Genomic DNA, 21,078 nt, shown 5'->3' on the forward strand with positions numbered 1-21,078 from the left:
TGCTTTTGCTGAAAAGCATTGACTTACTTGGGCACATGAATTACCTAAAACAGGAGAGAAATTTGGCATCTTGCCCTTCATTTTGCTTTCATGCAAAATGAGGATCCATGTGTGGCCCTTTTGGAAGATTAAAGATGATGTACAGGTAAGGCATTGTCAGCAAAGACATGCACCAAGCCACCAGAGGCAGAGGTGAAGAAATTATCCAGGGCAACAGAGGGCACTCTGCACAAGATCAGAACCCAGGATGGGCTGGTGGCCAGGATGTGTCCAGTGCACATGTTCTCAACTGTGGCCCTGGAGGAGTCAGAGTCCATAAAAGCAAGAACTCTGCCTCTCTAGGTCCTATTTTGAGGTGGCAAGAGGAGGGCACATGCCACCTGATACCTCCATCCCAGAAACCACTTTAGGAACATTCAGAGTGAAGAGCATTGTGGGTGCCAGGACCACATCATGGCATGAGGACATAGTAGCTGGGGCGGGGACCAAGTTGTGAGTGGGGGGACCTAGACGTGGGAGCAGAGACATTACCCTGACATTTGGCAGGATGAAGATGCTGGGGTCATCCCTGGTCCCCACCATGGTCTTGTGCTCCTTGCCCTTGGCATGGCCACCATCGCCCCCTGAGCTAGCAGCCTTGTCACCATGGTGCTCCATGGAAGCACCCACTGGTGGTTTCCCCCACCAGTGGCTCTGTGGTCACCTTCACAGGAACGACGCTGGTAGGAGACTATGCTACATCAGGAAGGGAATCCCCACTGCAGACAGCTGCCTGGGTCTCCTCCCTCCATCCTTCCCTTCCTCTTGGCCTGCAGAGGTGCTCAGAGCACTGGACCACCCCACTGTCCTGCTCAGGGAGCCAGCTCCAGGGATCCCTGTACCCTTCTCACCTCAGTCCTTGTACTCCAAGCTCCCTGGGACACTGGCACTATGGCTGTTCAACAAACAAGGTCACAAGGTCCACAACACTGATCCCGCCCCATTGAGCCCCAGATGTCCCATTTTTGGCCACCCCCTAATGGATGCATGCCACTGTGGCCTTCCTCTCTAGGCACTGCCACTTTGCATTTTAGGTGCCACTTGTGTATCTTGGCTACATGGCCCCATGTGAGGTCCCCAGAACACCTGACCCTGTCTCCTGGTTTCCTGGGCCACCTCAGGAATACCAAAATGTTTTCTCGGCCAAGACTGTGACAGGAGACCCAGAAAGGTAGGTTAATAAATGAAGGGAATAAATGGACTGCCTGCTGCAGGACAAAGGGAGGAATACTGTCCTTGCTATAGGTTAAAACTTTGCCTTGGGGACAAGGGAAGGAGCAGGCAGAGTAGGTCCTAGGGAACAATGGAGATGGCTTAATTAGATGGACCTCCACAAATTGACTAAATGTTAGTCTCACAGAAGGAGGATAATGCTCTTCTAGGCTAAGAAATAGCACTTGCAATGAGCAACTCAACATTAAATTCAAGAAACAAGGCAACAACAAATGCATTTTAAAGAACAGTAAAGATTTATAAAATGGACAAGGCAATTCTAGGGTTAGGAAGGATCCAGGATTTTGTGATAATTCATGGAACTACTAAGATATGTACAAGTTTACACTTTGTATTATATGTATGCCTAGGTCCCCGCTAGAAATCTTTGTCACCTAGCATGTGTTACGGAGGGCATCATTCATGTCACCTGGGAGCTTGTCAGGAATACAGAATCTGAGCACCCCAACCCATCCTTTCTGTACAGAATTAAAATCTGCATTTTAAAAAGGTTACATTAATCTATGAGAAGGTCTGCTTTGACAGCTAGTACAGAGAAAATCCAGATTTAATTCCTGCTCTGATCATGCTTTTAATGAACATTTTCAAGTGACATTAGGTTTCTAACAAGACATGCCAGTAGGCATATGGATGACACCTCAGTTTATAGAAAAAACATGGAATTTAATGGTGAACTCTGGCTCACCCATGGAATTTCTTGACTTTCTAGGTATGTCATTTGATGAGCCTTACCTTTCCCCTCCCACATCCTAATTTCTTCCATCTTTTCCATGGATTATGAAGCAATTCTGACTGCATCTGTTTTCTAGAAAGGTGCTCTACACTCGAGTCATGCCCCCCAAACCCTCACACTCTTTGGTAAAGCAATGCATTGATACAGTGATAAACCCAATCAAGTGGTTGGAAGGAATGGAAGGTTTTGGTTGACACTTCAATGACTTGAAAAAGAACTGAAACGTGTGCTTATTGTCATAGAGGAGAGATGTGTAGTTCAGTTCAGTCGGTGACCCCAGAGCTGCTGCCAGACGCATGTCTCCATTCCTCATACTAAGCATTGCACCTTCAGAATAAAGTGGCAGACTTGTATTTTCCAGCACCTAATATACTGTTTTATTACAGAAGGACTTTGGAAATTTCTGTTCAATGAATGAAATAAAATTTAGAAGTTAGGAATGTGCCACCCAAACATACTAATTCCAGAACAACTCTGCCATTATCAATTTAATTTAAAAATCCTCATGTACAAAACTTGTGTTTAAATAAACTTTCAGTTTTAGAACAGTTGGATTCATAGAAATTATCAGGAAGATAGTGCAGACCTCCCACAGATCCTATGTCTACTTTCTTTTTATTAATATCTTAAATTGATGTGCTGCATTTTTCTTAATGAGTGAACTTAAAGATAAGTTTATACTTCATTCAGATTTACTTAGTTGTTCTGAATGGCTTTCCCTAGCACATTACATTTGGTCATCATGGCCCTACTTGAGCTCCTCTTGGCTGTGACATTTTCTTAAAACTTTTGTTTTGATGCTCTTGGCAGCCCATGGGGGGGTATTGGACACTATGCCCACATAGTCACAAGAGGGTTAGGCAGGGAACCATTACATTTTTCTCAATTGGGAAGGTGTTCCATATCTCTGTCCTTGGCAGGGACTGGGAAGCCTTGCAGAACCCGAGGGTCTTCAGGGTCATCCTGTGACAGGTGCTTAAACTGCTTTTGATGAAAAGCATCAACTCCTTAATTGGGTACATGATTACCTAAAAGGAAGAGAAAAGTTTGGCCTCTTGGCCTTCATTTTGCATTCATCTTTGTCTTTGAGCATCAGAAAGAGAGTCTTTAAAAGTTAGAAGGGGAGGAAGAACTACTAACAGAGAGAATAAGGAAGTAGAAAGAGAACAAAGAAAGAACACCAACATAAACTCAGTGCATCATTTCAAGGAGAGAATGTTCAAGTGAAATGTTGTTAAATGGCCAAATAGGAGATGAAGAAATAATCAAGGTTAAAATTAAAAAATGCACTGGTGACAACGACATGAGCCATAGTGAGGGAAGTAAAAAAAAATGAAAGCAAGAAGGGAATAGGAGTAGATTGAAGAGTGAATGGGAGTTTAACATTCAGATATTAATTAATGTAATCCTGTAAATTAGGAAACAAATAAAAACATCATACTGTCAAAAAGGATGAAAAATTCAGCATAAGTTTATGACAAAGAAAACTCTTAGCAAACCCAAAGTAGTTCTTTAATTTGATTTAAAAAAATTTACAAAGTAGCCAGGGCAAATAGTTTGTGACTCCTTATTTCAAAAAAGCACCCAGAAAAGGGTTGGCAGAGTGGCTCAAAGTATAGCCCCGAAGTTCAAACTCCAGAACCACCAAAACAAAACAATAAAGCAAGGAAATATTAACTACAACTGTCAGTCTCAGAAGATATTACTAACTAAAAGAAAATTTGTTTAAAAATCTATAAACTACTAGAATAGACAAATAGCAAGATTAATATTTAAAAGTTCAATATAAACATTGATTATATTTCTATCTACATGAAAATAGAAAATATAAGATCAAATAATGACAGTTTGAGAATAAACAGCTAATTTTCTATGCAGAAAATTACAAAAGTAATCCTAAATAGATATACCAAGTATATGAATTTAAAAATTTAATATAATAAAGATGTCAATACAATCAAATGAAAATGCTAACATTTTGTTGTAAAAAGTGACAAACTGATATATACAGAAATGCAAAAGGTGAGGAATAGTGAAAGCAATCTTAAAGAGTAACAATAAAGGTAGATGACTATGGCCAGATATCAAGATATACCAAAAAGTGATATAAATTAAGATACTATTGTAGTGTCTTAAAGATAGAAAAACCATCCCACTCTCATAGGGTCACCTGATTCACAGCAAAGATTAGACTTCAGTGCAGTGGTAAGTCATCTTCTCAACAAGGTCCTAGGTCATCTGAATACAAATACAAAATAGGATTACATCCAATAAGCCCATTGTTAAATTGAAAATATTGTAATTTTGTTGGCCCAGTGATCCTGCCATACACAGCAATCTACAAAGGCCTTTCATGATGCCTAATTCATATAAAATATAGCTTATCATGTATCTTCTAAATGTTTGTAAATGGATAAATGAGACTTTTAGATACTATCCAAAGAATGGGGGAGGGGGAGAAAGGAGAATGATGGGGAGGTGAATTCATATTGTGAGAATTTATGATACTTATCATAATGTACCCCCAGCAAAACAATAATAAAAATAAAATAAAATAGAAAAAAAATTTCTAATACTCTAGATACAAGGAAAATTGTATGTCATCATGTAAAAAATAAAACAAAAGAACAGTAATGAAATTCTAAGTGATGCTACAGAAACAAAAAGCCTTAATAAAGAAATGCTACCCATGATCCATCTACCATTCTTCAAACACCAATCCTTAGTGAAAGACTAGCACTTGTTTCAAAAGAAAGAACAGTTATAATTATTTCAAATGTAACACAACTGGATGTGAAATGAATAGTATCTCCAAAAGTCTTCTCAATTTTCTTTCCTGCGGTTAAAATTTTTTTATTCTTCTTAATTGATATCTTACCTCTATCATTTCTCAAATAATTTCATATTCAGATTATTGAAGAGTGACCTGATAAGAATGTGTTAATGAGGAAAAGAAATATTTCTAAAATTAATCATTTACTCGAAAAATCTCAATTGAATAGGTAAAAGAATTCATATGAAACCACCAATCTCTTGTTGAAACCATAAGAAATTAGCATTCATTGTAACAATGTTCAATTGTAACTAATATAAAGGAAATCATTTTAAAAAGGGTATAAACAGGCTGGGAGCATGGCTCAAGTGGTAGAGTGCCTGCCTAGCAACCACAAGAAACTGAGTTCAAATCCCAGTACCAACAAAAACCAAACAAAAAAACAGGGATTTTAATGACACAAAACCAAAAGGAACTAAGCCCATTTAATTTATGCTGTTGATACCACATATTGATAAGAAAAGTCTTCTATATTAAAATGTAAGAGCACAAAAGAATATTTCTGTTACAACAAAGATTTTGATTTTGTCAGTGAAAAATCATGCAAAAAACTAAATCCATTTAAGCAAAACAAAATGAGAAGATAGCTAGGAAACAAGCTGAATGTAAATACAGCAAAGGAATAACTAGCAAAAAAATAAGAGAAGTGATATGGTAACTTGATGAAAGTACATGAGCATTTTCCTTTAGTGTCTACTTTCATTATCAATTTCTTCATTATTTACATCTGTAACACCTATTATAATTCCATGTCTACACTTGTGTTTAAGTCATAAGACAAAAATGTTCTTCAATTACTGAAAAATATGACCACCACACAATCAATGGAAAGGTAAGTTACAAAAAATACAACTATTGATTGCCAGTTGTTCTCCTATGAAAGCTACACAGTAACACCATCAATACAAATTAATTACCTTTTCAAGTAAGTATGCAGTGATAAAAAGACTTTTCCACCCAGCATTTGTTGGTACATAGCTACAGAACTTTCAAGTAGTTCAAGCAGGAATGCCAAGTTTAACACTGCATGTAAAGTAGAAATATTTTGTTTTGTAATAATTAGATGTTTGTTATGAACATAATATTCCATTTTAGCAATCTGTTATGCCAAAAGATAACAATAAATATACTTAACTTTAGTATCTACTTTGCTGACAGATGTTCTTATACCTGTACTCTATAAGAATATATCCTCTCACAAGCATGAGCAAAATTTTGTTCTTTTTGAATTAATACAATAAACTAGAAACAACTGTGTACTTTTAATATACTACAGCTAAACACCGAACTTTATAAAATAGATATTTCCTACTTAAAGTAAATCTAACATAAGAAACACCCATTACTTTTCTATAGTAAAGACTTTATCACAATATTCCTTTGAATAACAAGCTTTTAAAGAGAATAATAAATACATATGCAATACTGTTTGAGAACATACCTATTCTTAAATAAGCTTATTAGTTAGACCTGTTTTTGGGTAAACATTTTCTTAACAAATACCCAGAGAAATATGTGACATGTCACTTATGTCCACAGATGCCCTCAGAAAGCTCATGAGAGAAATGACTCATGTACAATTGAAATGAAAACTTGTAAATTATCCCATAGTGTATGCACAAACACATAAAAACAAGCAAACCAGAAAAATATTAAGCACTTTGTATGTCTTTTGAGTGAACAAGGAAGCAAAAGGAAAACAAATGACTGCATTGAATTAATCGTTAATAATGTATGTCTTCACAAAGCTACATAGTATAATGTTGGCTGTATATTTGTCATATATAGTTTTTATAATGTTGAGGTACTTTCCTTCTCTTTCTAATTTTCTTAGAACTTTTATCATGAAGTGGTGTTGGATCTTGTCGAAGGCTTTTTCTACATCTATTGAGATGATCAAGTGGTCTTTGTCTTTTCTTCTACTAATGTGCTGTATTACATTTATTGATTTATGTATGTTGAACCACCCCTACAACCAAGCCAACTTGGTTGTGGTGAATGATCTTTCTGATGTGTTGTTGCATGTGATTTGCCATTATTTTATTGTGGAATTTTGCATCGATGTTCATTAAGGAGATTGGCCTATAGTTTTCCTTTTTGGAGGTGTCTTTGGTTTTGGGATGAATGTTATACTGGCTTCACAGAGTAAGTTGCACAGTTTTCCTTCCCTTTCTGTTGCATAGAACATTTTAAGGAGGGTTAGTATTAGTTCTTCTTTAAGGTCTGATAGAATTCAGCAGAGAATCTGTCAGGTCCTGGACTTTTCTTTTTGGGAGACTCTTTATTGCTGCTTCAATTTCATTTTGTGTTATAGATCTATTCAGGTGATTAATGGCCTCTTGGTTCAATTTTTCATGGTCATTAAGCATCTAGAAATCTGTCCATTTCTTCAAGATTTTCAAATTTATTTGAATATAGGTTCTCAAAGTAATCTCTGATGATTTCCTGGTCTTTCATGGTATTTGTTGCTATCTCCCCTTTTGTACTCCTGATTTTACTGATTTGGGTTTTTTCTCTCCTCATTTTAGTCAGGTTTGCCAGGGGTCTACTCATCTTGTTTATTTTTTCAAAGAACCAACGTTTTGTTTCAATGATTGTATGTTTTTTATGTTGCTATTAATGTGGCTCTTTTTATTAAAATAATAAATGTTCTCATAAGTAGAACCAATAGCAAAATTATCACTTTCATTATTTCTAAAACTCATGCTTTAACAAACTCCATGACATAAAAAATTACATTACACAGAAAAAAAGGACTTGATTACAGGATATTAAATTTCAATTATATTAAGTGTCCCTACAGTCCTAAGCTATATTTGCATTTCCTTTATGGCCAGGGATGCTGAAAATTTCTTCATGTGTATTTTGGCCATTTGGACTTCTTCCTATGAAAAAGCTCTGTTCAGTTTATTTGCCCATTTCTTTATTGGATCATTGATTTTGGGGGGAGTTTAGTTTTTGAGCTCCCTGTATATTCTGGCTATTATCCTCTAGTCAGATGTGTAGCCACAAAGATTTTCTCCCATTCTGTGGGCTGCCTCTTCAATACAGTGACCACTTCTTTTGTTGTGCAGAAGCTTTTTAATTTCATGTAGTCACATTTATCAATCATTTCTCTTAATTGCTGAGCCATTTGAGTTCTATTTAGGAAGTCACTGCTCATGTCTATTAGTTCCAGTGTATTCCCTGCACTATTTTCAAAGGGAAATCCACTTCTTGACCTCAGAATATTGCCTTTGAGATTCATACAAGTAGATACATATATTCAGACTCCATTCCTTTCAAATTGATTAATAGTGTTCCATTGTGTGGAGGTACCGTTTAGGGTACCCATTCAACTGTAAGGAATATTTGGGTTATAGTATGGCAAGTATGAATAGGGATATTTTAAAGATTCATGCAAAGGTTTGTGTGTGAATAGTTTTCATTCTTGTCTCATAAATATATACACAAAGTAGAAAGACATAAGTATGCACATGTATGTTTAATTTTATAATAAATTGTCAAACAATATTCCAGAGAGGCAGTAATATTTGGTAATTTCACAATTATAGTCCAGTTGCACTATGTGTCTTTGCCATGATTTGATCCTATAAGTAATTTATTAATATGTAATTAATTGTACAAAATCATGGGTCTCATTACAACACTTCCATATTTGTGTATGTTTTGATATTTATACTCATAAATCTTTTGTCCTCTATCCCTTCTGCTGTATGACCAGTGACCCATAGAATCCATCTTATACTTTCATATCTTTTATGTTATATCTAGATTCCACATGAGAAAACCTGTGACGTTTTGAAGCTTATTTTGCTGAAGATGATGCTCTCCAGTTTCATCCGTGTTCCCACAACTGACATAATTTCATTCTTTATTGCTAAACAACCCTCCATTGTGTATGTATATCACATTTTCTTTATTCTGTCATGATTTGTTGTGTCCCTCATCTGACTCCTTATCATTGATATTGTGAATACTGCTGCAATAACCAGGGACATACAGGTATTTCTATTGTATGATTATCTTGATCCCTTCAGATACATATCCATCAGTGTGGTATTAGCAGGATCAGAAGGGAGTTCTAGTTTTAGTTTTTTGAGGAACCTCCATACTGATTTTTATTGTGGTTACATTCACTTACATTCCCACTATATAAAACTATATATGGGGTCCCTCTCTCCCTCCCCTGCCATTTCACCAGCATTTTTGGCTGCTTATTTTCTTAATAATGGCAATTCTGATTGGGATGAGATGGAATCTCAGTGTGATTTTGATTTGCATTTCCCTGATGGCTAATGATACTTAACATTTTTCATGACTTTATTGGTCATTTGTACTTCTGTAAATTATTCATTAGCTCAAATATAGATTGGATTCTTTGTTCTTTTGGTGTTAACCTTGTGATTATCTATATCTATATCTATCTACCTATCTATATAGCTATATATAGATAGATAGATAGATAGCCATATTTATCAAAAATACATATATAGTGGGATCTACTTACAGTCTTCTGTATGTGAAAATTCATTTTTTCCCAGCACCATTTGTTGATGAGCATGTTGAAAGGCAGGTTTCTATTAATAATCAGATACCTATAGCTACATGGGTTTATTTCTGGATCTTCTATTTTATCCCTTTGGTCTACATGTCTGATTGTGTGCCAATACTGTGCTGATTTTGTTACTATGGCTCTGTAGTATAATGTGAAACCAGGTACTGTGATATCTCTAGCACTGCTCTTGTTCTCAGGATTTCTTTTGTTGTTAAATGTGTTTTGTCCTTCCATATGAATTTTAGGATTGCTTTTTCTATTTCTATGAAGAATGCCATTGGGATTTTCATAGGGATTGTATTGAATCTGTAAGTCTCTATCAGTAATATAGCCATTTTCACAATAATAATTTTCAGTGTCTTACTCAAAATGTTTTTTCAATGTTTTACAGTCTTTAGTATACAGTTCTTTCACTTTCTTGGTTAGGTTTATTCCTAAGGTTTCTTGTTTTTACTGAAAATTATGGTGAATACCATTGCTCTGATTCTCTTCTCAGCTTGTTTGTTACTGGTATATAGAAAAGCCACTGGCTTTGTATGCTGCTACACTGTTGAAAGCATTTATCATATCTAAGAAATGGTGGAGTCCTTACTGCATTTTAAGTATAGGATTATACAGTCTGAAAGTAGGGATAAATTGACTTCTTCCTGTCATTTTGTATCCCTTTTATTTCATTCTCCTGCTTTATTGATGTAAGATTTCAAACACTGTATAGAATGACAGTGTTGTAAATGAATGCCCATGGAAAAATTTTTAAGTTTTTCACCATTCCATGTAATGTAAGCCATAGAGTGTGGCATATAGTTGTTATTATATTGACATTTGATCCTTCCATTCCTAATTTTGGTGGGGCTTTTATCATGAAGGGATATTGAATTTTGTCAAAGGCTTTTTCTACATCTGTTGAGATAATTTTGTGATTTTTACCCTTGTTGCTATTTATATGCTGTATTTTGTTTATTGGTTTGCACATGTTGAGCTACACTTGCATCTCTGAAGTAACACCAACTTGTTTTGTGGTATATGTTCTTATTAATGTGTTCTTTTAGTGTTGTTGAATTTGGCTTGCAAGTATTTCATGGAGGATTTCTGCATTTATGATCATTGAGGAAAATGGTTTATAGATGTTTATTGTGTTCTTATACAGTTTTAGTAACAGGGTAATTAATAACTGTGTCCACAGGATGAGTTTGCAAGTGTTTCATCCCTTTCTGTTTTATAGAATAGTTTGAAAAGTATTGGTGTTAGTTCTTTTAGGAGATGATAGAATTCAGCAGTGAATCCATTCATTGCCTGGCTTTTCTTTTGGGGAAACTATTAATGGTTTGATCTTATTGCAATGTATTTATTTATATCTTTTTGGTTCAATACTGGTAGGTCAGACATGTCTAAAAATTATCCATTTCTTCTTGATTTTCAGTTTATTGGAATGTAAAATTTCAAAATGTTCCCAAATAATGCTTTGGATTTCAGTATTACTGTTGCAATATCCACTTTTCCATCTGTAATCTCATTAATCTTGCCTTCTCTTTCTTTCCTTAGGTTTAGGTATAGCTTGTCAATCTTGTATATCTTCTCAAAGAACTAACTCTTTGTTCTGTTGATTCTTTGTATTATTCTTTTGGTCTCATTTCATTAATTTCTACCCAGTCCTTTGCTATTTCTTTCTGTCTAGTAATTTGGGGTTTGGTTTGTTCTTACTTTCATAAGACTTTAATGAGCATCATTAGATCATTTATTTGAGATCCTTTGATTTCATTAGCTAAAACATCCCTTTTGGAACTGTCTGTCATATGTCCCAAAGGACCTTGTAACTTGTGTTTTCAGTTTCACTAGATTTGAGGAATTTTTTTAAACTTCCTCCCAGATTTTTTCAATAACCTGCTAAACATTCAAAAGTGTATTGTTCAAATCTCATTGTATTTATACAGTTTATATTCTACTCATTTCTAATTTTATTCCATTATGAATACATAAAATTATTTCACTGTTGTGTTTCATCTTTGAAGACTTACTTCATGACTGAAAATGTAATCTATTTTGGAGAAAAATATGAGAATCATGACATGCTGAGAAGAATGTGTACTGTGCAGCAGAATATTCCATCTATTAAGTTCATTTAAAATATAAGGTAGTTTACCAGCAAAGTTTCTTGATTTTTGTCTGGAAAATCTGCTAATGAGAGTGGGGCAATTAAAGTCACCCACTGTTACCAAACCAGGAACTGTCTGTCCCTTTATATCTAGTAGTGTTTGTTTTATGAAATTGATCAACCAAATTTCAGTGCATATACATTTATATTTCTTATACTCTCGTGACAGATTGTTCCCTTTATTAATATGTAGTTTCCTTCTTTATCTCTTTGATTAATTTGGTTTCTTTAAATTTCACTCTGTGTGTATCCTTGCTAGCAAGTTATGTGTTTTTCAGAAAAGAAAAGAAAAAAAAAGATGATTTTTAATCCACTCACCTAGTCTTTGTCTTTAATTAGGGTTACAATCATTTACACTTAGGGTTATTATTGAGTGGTATTTGCTGATTCCTATGATTTTTATTGTTTTTTGGTTTTTCTCTCAATTTTTTAAATGTTGTGCTGGGTGTGGGTATACTGTACCATTTACAAAGTGCTTTTTTTTCTGGTGTTTTTTTTTTCTGGTTAACTTAATTAATATTTGTTATTTCTTTCTCTCTTACTCGTGTTACCAGTTTGTTGGTTTTCTGAGTTAAACATGTTTTATACTGTCCTAATTCTCATTTGTTCATACATGCCTCTCATGAAATTTACTCACTCCAGAGCTCTCAAGATTGTGACTATGTTTCTTCTTCATTTGTGTGTAGGGTTCCTTTTAAGTATCTTCTGCAATACTGCCTTAGTGGTCATGAATTTTTTTAGTGTATGTAAAGTCTTTATTTCTCAAACCCCAGTAAGCCAAAACTAAATTAATAAGTACTCATGGCCACTAAACCAGCATTACAGAAGACAATTACAGAAGTCATATACACAAAAGAGGAAAATACACACAACCAGAAAAGAACACCACTAGACACACAGACTAGAAAATGAGGACTAGGAAAGAAGCAAATATCATAAAAACAATAAAATAAGAGGAAATAATATATAATTTTCAATATTAACATTGAATGTTAATGGTCTCAATTCTCCAATCAAAATACATACAATCATGGGTTGCACTGAAAATGCAAGACCACCCATATGTTGCCTTCAAGAAATGCATCTCACTGACAAAGTCAAACATAGACTTAGGGAGATAGGATAGAAAAAGATTTTCAAAGCAAATGTTCAAAAAAAGACAGAAGTATCAATATTCATATCTGATAAAACAGACTTTAATTCAAACTGAGTCTAGAGGAGATAATTATCTATATAGAGGAGATAATCATTAACATAATACATCATGTTGTCACATCCAAGTTCATTAAATAAACACTACCAGACATACAAGCACAGATAGACTCCAACACAATAATAATGGAGAAGTCAATACCAAAATATAGGTATTGCAATATATACGTCAATACCAATATATAGGCACTCTCACCAATATAGAGGTCATCAAGACAAAATAATCAATAAACTCATATATAGACCAAATGTACTTAACAGACAAGTACAGAATATTTTTCCAGCAGCTGCACAGTACACATTCATCTCAGTAGCCCATAGAATTTTCTCTAAAACAGATATTTTAGGATATAAACCAAATGTTAACAAAATAAGAAAACTGAAATAACTCCCCATATTCTACTAGGGCACAAAAGAGTAATACTAGGTATCAACAGCAAAATATTCTACAGAAAATATTCAAACACATGGAGACTGAATAGTACATGGTTGAATGACCAGTGTGTCATTGAAGATATAAGGGTTGAAAAAAAAGCCTAGAAGAAAATGAAAATGAAAATACAATTTACCAGAACCTCTGGGATACAGCAAAGACGGTGCTAAGAGGAAAGAATATAGCTATGGGTGTCTACATAAAAAAAAATAAAGAAATAAAAAGACAGATCTCAAATAAATAACCTGATGATTCAAACCTTTAAAAAAGAACACCTATCGATCTATTCCATAAAACAGAAAAGATAGCAACACTATCAAACTTATTCTATGAAGCAAGTATTGCCATGGTACTAAAACCCAGTAAGGAAACAAGAAAAGAAATATACCAATTTCCTTGGTGAACATAGATGCAGAATTTCCCTACAAAATATTCCAAACCCAATTCAACAATACATTAGAAAGATCATCAAGTTGGTTTCATTCCAGGAATGCAAGAATGGTTCAAGACAGCAAATCAATAAATGTAATATAGAACATAGATAGAATCAAGCTCCCCCCAAAAAAATCACACAATCATCTCAATAGATGCAGAAAAAGGCCTTAAGGAAATTCAACATCCTTTCATGATAAACATCCTAAAGCAACTAGAAATCAAATGATGTACCTCACATGAATTTAAGGCAACATGGGACAAACATATCCAACATCATATTAACTGGGGAAAAACTGAAACAATTTCCTCTAAAGTCAGGAACAAGATGAGGGGTGTGTTCATTCTCCACACTTTTCTTTAATATAGTGATGGAATTACTAGCTAGAGTAATCAGGCAACAGCATGAAATGAAAGGGATTTAAATAGGAAAGGAAGAAGTCAAATTAGAGATGGTGAACTGTTATATTGAAAACTATAAAACCTTGAAGAAAGACATTATACAAAACAGAAGATGGAAAGATGGCCATGCTCATGGATTGGAAGAATTAATACTAGAAAATGGCTATATCATTTAAAGCAATTTACAGATTCAATGCAATTCTTATCCAAATCCCAATGTCATTCTTCACAGAAATAGAAAAATCAATCCTAAACTTCAAATGGAAACATGAAAGACCCTGAATAGCAAATGTAATCTGGAATAAAAAGAGTAATGTTGGAAGTTTCACAATATTGGATTTTATTATACAACAGACCCAAAGTAACAAAAACAGCATGATCCTGGAAAAAAACAGACATAAAAACCAACAGAACAGATCCAAAATAAGCTCACATAGCTACAGCCATCTGATGTTTGACAAAGGAGCCAAAAACATACATTGGCAAAAATATCACCTCTTCAACAAATGTTGGTGAGAAAACTAGTTATCTACATAGAAGCCTGAAACTACATGACAATCTCTCACCCTGAAAAAATATTTTAAAAATGAATCAAAGATCTGCTTTTCTTCCTTTATTATTGGGATGGGTGGGGCTACACTGTGGCATTTATACAGGTTCTTACAATGTATCAAATATATCACACATGAATTCACCTCCTCTACCATACTCCTCCTTCCCTCTTTTCCTTGATTCCTGGTGTAGTTTCAATGGGTATCATTTTTGTATTTTCATACATGTATGCACAGTTTTTTGCACCATATTCCCTGTTCTCTGATTTTATAGAAGAAAAAAGAGAAAAGGTAAAACAAAAAAACATGACATTTTAGTTTGTTTGAGATAAAGGTAATTACATAGGGAGTTTCCTTGTGATATTTCCATGTATATATGTATTATAACCCCAACTGGTTTATCTCCTCTAATTTTCTTCATTCTACCTTTGTCCCTTTCTTATGGTAGTTTCAGTCAATTTAAGATTTCTGTATTATTCTCGCATAGATAAACATTGAAACCATGACAGAAAAAACAATGGAAGATATAGGCATAGGTAATTATTTTCTGACTTGGTTTCTAATACCAGAATCAACAGAAAAGCCACATAATGGAAGAAAATCTTTACCAGCTATGAACATATAAAGGATTAATTTCAAGAACAAAGAGCTCAAATCAAATCTATTTAATAGTTCTCAGAGGTTAAAATAGATAATAAATACATGAAGGAATGTTAAAAATTCTTAACCAGAAAGGAAATGAAAATCAAAAATATACTGAAATCCCATCTTACCTCAGTCAGAATAGCAATCACCAAGAAAACAAAAAACAACAAATAATAGTGAGGAAGCAGGAAAAAAGTAACCTTTATATACTATTAATGGTAATGTAAACTAGTGAACCACAATGGAAATCAGTATGGAGGTTCATCAGAAAAACTAAAAACAGACCTACCTTTGACGCTATATGTCACTCTTGGGCATATATCCACAGGAAAGTACATCAACATACAAGAGAGATACATGCACAACTATGTTTATAGCAGCACTAGTCACAGCAAGCAAACTGTGGAATAAGCTCAGGTGCATACCAAGAAACCAACAGACAAAAAAGTGTGGTATATATACACAATGGAGTATTATTCAACCATAAAGAAGTCAGCCAGGTACTGGTGGTTCACACCTGTAATCCTAGGTAATTGGGAGGATGAGATTAGGAGAATCATGGTTTGAGGTCAGCTGGGCAAAAGAGTTTACAAGACCGCAACTTAATAGAAAAAAAGATGAGTATGGTGGCATGTGTTGATCATACCAGATATGGTGGGAAGTGCAAAATAGGATTGAAGTCCAGGTCAACCTGGGAAAAAAGTGAGATCCTATCTCCAAAATAACCATATGTGGAGAGCTGACAGGTGTATCAAATAAGTGCATGTTTGAGTTTGGCACAGCCCCAAACTGCAGAAGGGAACAAGCATAGCTATGCCCAACAAATTTCATGCTTGAGTTGCCACAGCTTCAGCTGTAGAAGTGGACAAGATGCAGTACAACTGCTTTTTCCTAAGATGTTTATATTCAGAGAGAAGTTGTCACAGGTTCCTTCTGTTCCCAAGGATTACAATGTCACATCCTCCCCCTGGAGAAATGCTTCTCCACCTCATGTTGTGACTGTATATAATAAACTCACCAGAGGTGGAGGGGGCTGGTGTGTCTCCATCTGAGTGCCCAGCCTACCTGGCCCCAGCTTTATCCATATTTGGTCTCCTGTCTGTTGTCTTTTCAGCATCTTCCATTTCCCCCAGTTAAGGTTTATAGGAGAATCTCATGCAGGACATGAGAACCAGATGCATGGCAGTAGAGTGCCTGTCCAACAAGCAAAAAGCCCTAGGACACTCTGGGACTGCCTGGCCTCCAGTAAAAGAAGAATGAAATTGTCATTTGCAGGAAAATGGATAGAGATTATCCTGTTGAATGAGTTAAGCCCAGCTCAAATGGCCAATAGTGCATGTTCTTGCTCATATATGGAATCTACAACCAAGATGAGCATGAAGATAATGATGACACATGAGTGTAAAGCAGGGACTGTCTGGTGTGGATGGAAAGGATATGGGGGTGCAAAGAATATATATAGAGAGATAGATAGATAGAATAATGAAAACTAACAAACACTGTTTGATATAGGAGGGAGGGGAACTAACCAAATATAATGGAAGGGTGAACTTTTTCAAAGAACACTATACACGTTCATGGAATTAGCACAATGAAACCTCATTACACTGTTAATATATGCTAATAAAAATCACAGTAAAAAAAGGAACTAACAGTGATAAAGAACACAATAAAATATGTATAGAGAAAGAAAAAAAAACCAAGAAAACAAAACCTGCACCAGTCTATACTTCTTCCTTACAGAGGAGAAGATGATGGATTTCTCCTAGGCTTACCTCAGGCTTTTCTTTTGCAATTTTTGTCTCTAAAGTCCAAACAAATTAGACCAGAAAGGGTTGTCTGCAAGCTGCGTAATTATGTCTTACTTGCTGGCTTGAATTTCTATAAGCATTTTACCATTTGCAGACTTACTAATGCAGTGAGCCCAGGAGCTGCCCCTCCTTGATCAGAGAAACACCCAGTTGAATGAGTGGGAGCACTAAAGTTGCTCTGCCTGTACAGGTTTGGTGTAGAAAATTCCTAAGCAGTAGCTTCTTTCTACCAATCTCTCTGGTCCTCAGAGAGATACAAAGCAAACAGGCCAAAGTAGTTTTCCCTGGCTGGGCAAAGGACAGGGTTCTGATTAATCCTTTGTGTCCTGGCACTCCTGCTATTCTCTCTCCTCTTCCCAGAATTTGGCTGCAGATCCACAGATGTGTTCGCCCACATCTTCCTTCTTCCACCAGCTTGAATTTCCCACTCAAGTGTATTTGTGTTCATGAATCTCAGTACCAGTTACAACCAGTTTCAAATTAACTTTTGGAGTTAGCTAGTGGAGGGGAAACGTTTGGGGATTGGAGACATAAAATGAAGGGTTTTCTGTTCTTTCACCAAGAGATTTGACTATAAGACCTTTACTAACATATTTCCCTGCATGGCACCAGTAAGCAAGCTAGGAAGTGCCACCATAAATAATTTTTATTTTAGTCCTTCAACTAGGTTTACTGTGTTATCTGACAATGTTTTTAATATATATTTTAAAATATGTATTTAAAATATAAATATATATTTATATATGTTTAACATCTTTCCTTGAGCCATTCTGACATTTTCTTTGTTGAAGTTATCAGTTTAAAATTTTTGTTTTAACAAAGCATAGTTTGTTCTGTTACTGTTGAAGGTTGAGACACCTTTACATACTCTTAATTTAAACCCTTTGTCAATAAAATGTTTGCTATTATCTTTTTCTCATCTGTATCATATCTTTTTGTTACATGTTTTGGAAGCTGTAATACTGTTTTACTAACTTAGCAATTTTTTTTATGAATCACACTTTTGGTGTCATGTCCAAGAAAGTTTTGCCTAGCAAACGTTACAAAAGTCTCCTCCTATGTTTCCTCTAAAAGTTTTACAGTTTCATTTTTTAATATTTAGGTTTAATTTTCAAGTTAATTTTTATGTGAGGTATGTGGTTTCAGGAACAGCCTCATTCACTGGCATATGACAATTCTTTTTCCATTGAATTACCTTTTATCCATAAATGTGTGGGACTATATCTGGACTCGATTTGACCCATTAATACACATGCTAGTACCACAATGTCTTCATTACTATGGCCTTCCAGTAAGTCTTAAAGCCAGAAAGAATAATTACTACGACTTTATTTTTTCTCAAAATAGTTGCAGCTATCCTGGATACTTTGTCTTTCTATATTAATTTCAGAATCATCTTTTTCATACCACTGAACATTTTCAAGGACTTTGACTGAAACGATATTAAATTTTTCTATCAATATATCATCTTTAATATACCAAGTCTTCCTATCCAAGAACTTGATAAAGCACAGATTTTTTTATGTCTTTCATCAGCATTTTGTAGTTATCAGAATATAGATCATATCCATATTCTATTAAATTAATAAACAGATAGCATTTTCAAACCACTTTCAATGGTATTTTTAAATTTGGCATCATATAGACAAACATATTTTTGTCTGAGAACCTTGTAACTCTTATAACCTTGCAAACCATACTTACAAAAACTAGAATTATACATACGTGTCAATTCTTTAAGAATCTGTACATAAAAAAACATGTGTTAAAAAACTTGACAGTTATATTTTTTCTTTGCAATCTCTAGAACTTGTATTGTGTATTTTCTTACCTTCTATTACTAGCTAGTACTCCTGATGTAGCTACAATCCATGTATGTACAGCACAGAAAACAAGGTACAAAAAATTGTATAGGATTACTATCTCAATTCTTGCCTTCACAGATTCTCCCTTACACTTTCTGGTCCTAGGGCTCTTATAACTTTTTCTATCAAAAAGCTATGGCATTTGTTTCCCCACTGTACAGGTACTTCTATAATTCTGCCTACATTACAGCTACCAGCAGGAAGACAGAGAGATCAAAAAACTCACAAGTGTTTGTTTGAACCACTTGCAGCACTATCTTCACTGATCCAAGGGAGGATTATCCCTCCTTCAGTTTTGGCTCCTACAGTTTTAGCTCCATTTGTGTCTCTGCCTCAATGATGACGAGACTGCATGGAGGATAGGACAACAAAAAAATAATTAACAAGGCAATTCTACATTACACCTACAGGGCTTCTCTTGGGGCTCTCTTACATGCACTGCATCCCAGTGCTCAATTCCATGATTCCAGAGAATTTAGTTCACTCTGGGGAGAGTGAAGGGGAAAAATGTATAGTGAGTTCACCACCAGCTCAAAGATACTATTAATTCTGCTTTTCTTACAGCATCAACCTGCTACTATGTACTTTTCAGAGTTCATAAATACCTGCTTCATGGATTCTGTGCATGTGAGCATTTTATATTGTTTTGTTCTTTTACTGAGTAAGGGAAACAGAGTATGTCCACTCAATCTCACTAATAACTGGAACCACATTAAGTCATTCTTAATGACTTAAAAAAGTTCAAAACTAAGATGACCCAACTGCCCCAACAACAACCAACTCTGAGTTCCCATATTTTGTTTGTAGCTTCCTAATGGGGTACACTTATGCAATATGGTCAGTTACGGGCAGATAGGAAATGGTACATCACCAGTTATTAACAGCCAGGTTTAAGACTACTGCTCTACTACATCCCTGTTGTTCCTCATATACTTTTACAACAAAGACCTTTAATTCTCATCACTAAAAAGAACCATTGCAACTCACTAAATCTACTAGCTAGGGAACCAAGTATGCCACAGACAATGTTAATAAATAAAAATTTCTGTGTCACATTTTCTTCTTGTATATACAGAAGACTACAATTCCTAGTTTCTTTACATTTAGTCGTGTAAATAAATAAACAAAACTCAGAAGTCTCTTATGGGATACAACAGTGAAAAGATCATGCATAATTCTCTAGTTTTTCTTTTCCCCTCTTACAATAAACACTGGCTACTCTGAAACATGTGAGTGAAACCTAAAATCCTAAATTGCTAAGTGAAGTATATTTGGCCATGTGAGCAATATATAAGTCTTTTTTAAAAATTTATTTATGCATCCTCTTTGATGAGACAACTACAGAACAACATCTGAGGCACGAACTCCAGGACTGGAGATTGAGACGGACACCCAAATTATTAAGACTGAAACTGCATTGCATATAAACTTGGAAGATTTTTGGTTTTTTTTTTTTCAATTTTCTATTTTCCATTTTATTTTAATTCATTTTTATATATAGATTATTACTTTCATTTACTTATTTTTTATTTTTATCTTTGATTTTCAATCCTCTCTCTGTCTCTCTAATGTCTGTTCAGCTTACTGTCGAGTAGTACACTAACACTCCCTGTTTATACCTTTGAAACTCTCTTGTCTGATACCTTGTTCTGCTTTCTCCCTCTTGTCTGTATATTTGTTTTCCCCTTTTCTTTAACTTCTTGCTTTCCATCTCAGCTCACTCTTCCATTCTAAATATTACCATTGTTATTATTACAAGCTAGAAAATACTTAATTACACACAGTACAGGGACAGTAACAACACCAAGGACAATGACGGGAAGACAGAAAAAACAGGGAAACCAGTTTCCCCACAGCAAAAAATTAGTACAGGAACCAGAGGGGAATGAAGAGAACAGAAACTCAGATCCAGACTCCAACAAAATGAAGATAAACTATGCCAAAGGACCCAATGAAGCCCACAAGAATAATTTAAAAGAAGACATACTACAAGTACTCAATGAGAATTTTATAGAGATGATACTGGATAGGGTCAACCAAAATGTACAGGAGACACTCAAGAAATTCCAAGACAATAAAAATAGAGAATCTGAAAAAGCAAAAGAAGAAATAAAGGAAACCATAGAAGCACTGTATAAACACCAAAGTGAAAGAGAGAACACAATGAATAAATGGATAA

At 34.9% G+C, this 21,078-nt stretch overlaps 1 long non-coding RNA gene across 1 annotated transcript; it reads right to left on the reverse strand.

Moving 5' to 3' along the window:
* Positions 1 to 631: 631 nt before the first annotated feature.
* On the reverse strand, positions 632 to 20,243 carry LOC141414901 (uncharacterized). The gene is made up of 3 exons (XR_012439866.1): positions 19,126 to 20,243; positions 4,176 to 4,243; positions 632 to 3,033 (listed from the first exon to the last, which is right to left on the reverse strand). It is a non-coding gene; the product is annotated as an uncharacterized lncRNA (long non-coding RNA).
* Between the last annotated feature and the right edge of the window lie 835 nt (positions 20,244 to 21,078).

This window comes from Castor canadensis, chromosome 12, assembly GCF_047511655.1.
Source record: "Castor canadensis chromosome 12, mCasCan1.hap1v2, whole genome shotgun sequence".
Classification (NCBI taxonomy): domain Eukaryota; kingdom Metazoa; phylum Chordata; class Mammalia; order Rodentia; family Castoridae; genus Castor; species Castor canadensis.